The sequence below is a fragment of the Triticum dicoccoides genome, chromosome 6B (assembly GCF_002162155.2).
Source record: "Triticum dicoccoides isolate Atlit2015 ecotype Zavitan chromosome 6B, WEW_v2.0, whole genome shotgun sequence".
NCBI lineage: Eukaryota > Viridiplantae > Streptophyta > Magnoliopsida > Poales > Poaceae > Triticum > Triticum dicoccoides.
Genome location: NC_041391.1, coordinates 469,653,473 through 469,656,385, shown reverse-complemented (window position 1 = coordinate 469,656,385; position 2,913 = coordinate 469,653,473). Strand labels below are relative to the sequence as shown.

General features: G+C 46.7%; 1 long non-coding RNA gene across 1 annotated transcript; it reads left to right on the top strand.

The window, feature by feature from the left end:
- The first annotated feature begins 18 nt into the window (after positions 1-18).
- LOC119325067 lies at positions 19-961 on the top strand. The gene is made up of 2 exons (XR_005157297.1): positions 19-605; positions 771-961. It is a non-coding gene; the product is annotated as an uncharacterized LOC119325067 (long non-coding RNA).
- The last annotated feature ends 1,952 nt before the right edge of the window (positions 962-2,913 follow it).

Below are 2,913 nucleotides of genomic sequence, written 5' to 3'. Positions count from 1 at the left end.
CCCCAGCTCCGCCCCCGCCGGCCTCCACGGCCCCTGCCCCACGCCTCCCCGACCGCGGACCCAGCTCCGCCCTGGCAGGCCTCCACGGCCCCGCCCCGCGCCGCCCCGACCATGGCCCCCACTCCGCCCCGGCCGGTCTCCATGGCCACGCCCCGGCAAGAGACAACCAGCATCCAAGACCCTCCCGAATCCGGCGAGATCCGCGCCATGTTGAGACTGCACCATCGGATACCCAGGCGTGGATTTGGGCTCTGCCTTTGGCTGCTGTACGTGGTTCTTGTGCCAGTGCGGTTCACCGGCGATACATGGTGTAGTGCACCTCGACGTGTGGTGCGGCTCAGAACAATTTTTGCGCGTGGCTCGGTTGCCGGGTCACTGCAGAAGCCTCCTACCCTTCTGTACCACTTCCTCCCCTTGTTTCCTTCCCCACGACCGTCCCCCGGCGAGGAGAAACTCCACTGCAGTTTGGTCGTTCAGCCGGCGACGAGCTCGTGCACATAAATCGTGGATGCAGTACAGTTTTGGTTTCGACCATAACAAAAAGCAGCTCACTGTGTAGGTGCGGGGTTCAGAGACTCGATTGCAAGTTTCTACCATGTCGCGAGGTGTGTAGGTACAGTTGGGTGTGGCTCATTTGATGCTATAGTGCCACGTGGTTCGGCAGTGCTCTTCTGCACTTCACTGATTTTGTGGTTTTTGAAGAGAAAAAATAAGTGCAAATGAAGTCCGCTATGGTTTGCTATTGAGGTTCGTTTTACTCATTTTTGTAGGAAAAGATGGAGTGATGCAGTTCTATTGGATGCCCCATTGCTCAAATTTGCTCTTGTTGAAAACTGCACTTCATTAGTTCATTGTAAAAACACTGCAGCTCATTACCGCGATTCGGCTGGTGGAGAGTGCAGATTATGTATGCGTGTGTAGCTGTGTATAACAATCAGATGGATGTGCATCTTTTGAAGCTCGCTTTCTTCTTTGACGTGGTTCGCTATAAAACGCCTCTGTTGTCCACTTGGTAAACACAAAACAAAAACATGTCAAAAAAGAAGCTCGCTTCTATATTAGATGTAGTTTACTCGCGCAGTCCTTGCGGTCCACTCGCTTGGTCAACACGCGTAAAAAATTAATAAGTACGAAAAAAAGAAAACAAAAACTCATGAGGTTCACTTTTGGTAGTGTTGAGGTTCACTTTCGGAAGTGTTGCGGTCCACTCCCATTCAAAAAAATGTTCTAAAAAAGACAACAAAAACTTGTGCGAGAAAGTTTACGTCCAACAAAAAGAAATCATGAAGTTCATTTGTCTGTCTGATGTAGTGCAGTTTTTAGGTTGAAGCAGTGCGTTCTTCTGTCCGATGAAAGGTCCACTTGCTTGGTTAACGCGCATAAAAAATTAATAAGTATGAAAAAAATACAACAAAAACTCATGAGGTTCAGTTTTGATAGTGTTGCGGTTCATTTTTGGGAGTGTTGCGGTCCACTCTTGTTCAAAAAAAGTTAAAAAAAAGACAACAAAAACTTTTGCGAGAAAGTTTATGTCCGACAAAAAGAAATCATGAAGTTCACTTGACTTCCTGCTGCAGTGCGGTTTTCCGTTTGAAGTAGTGCATTCTTCTGTGTGATGAAGTACACACGATGATTTTGGTCTCGCGGAAAATAGAGTGTCCGCTTTTCGGTAAATTTAAAATTGCTCTTAAACCGTAAGAAATTAGAGAGAGTGTTCTACATGAAAAAGTTGCGTCTCATCGATATCTCTCCAACGGCATATCATTTGAATCATTTTGACAACCGGTTTGTAAAAATTTCACAAAAAACGGCCGCTGCCACTCATCATCCGCCACACGATTTTTAAAATTAACTTAAAATCGTAAGGAATCTCAAAAACATTTTAACATATGAAAGTTGCGCCTCGTCCATAGATTTTCAACGGTATATTACACACCTTGTTTCGACAAACGGTTAAAAAACTGGAGCAAAAGCAGTACCGAAAATTTGATTTTTTTGAAAAACAGAATTCCGCAATTTAGTAAATTTGAAACTGCTCTTAAACTGTAACGAATTAGAGAAAATGATAGATATGAAAAAGATGCGTCTCGGTGATATATTTCCAACGATGTATCATTTGCTTCGTTCCGACGAGCGGTTTAGAAGAAATCGCGAAAAACGCTCGCTGCCACTCGTCCTAGGCCGCACCATTTTTAAAACTGCTCTTAAACTGTGTGGAACCTCGAAAAGTGTTCAACATGTGGAAGTTGCGGCTAATCCATATTTTTTCAACAGTATATTATACGCCTCATTCCGATAAACGGTTAAAAAATTAGAGTGAAAACAGTATTAAAAAAATAACGCGTGCAGTTTTTTCTGACGAGAAGTTCACTCGTGTGAGTACTGCAGCACACTTAGTTCAAAGAACGACGTGCACTTGCATTGAGCGTGCAGTGCAGAAGTGTTATCAGAACAGTTATTCTACTAATATTAGCAGAATAGACCGGCTATATATATATATATATATTATAAATATAGTAGCACTATTCTAATCCCGGGATTAGAATAACTATTTGGATCACGACGCCCCTATATATAAGGCCCGATGAGATCATCCCCAACTTCTGAACAGGATGCGACAAAGAAAAAAAACGCACCCACCTTCTTCCCCCGTGCTCTATCCCAACCCGATTCCACCTTCCCCCGCACACAACCACCGGCAGCCATGATCGCCCCTGCCTCGCCCCTGCCCCACCCCCATATCCGACCTCCGCGCCACCTCAGCCCCCGGATCCGGTGACCGGGCTGTCTCCGCCCCTGGATCTGGTCGCCGGGCCTCCTCATTCCCCTGGATCCACCAGGCACCGATCCCGCCACCGCCAGCGACCACCAAGCGCTGGGGCGCGGCCCCGCCGTCTACCTGTGGTACGCCGC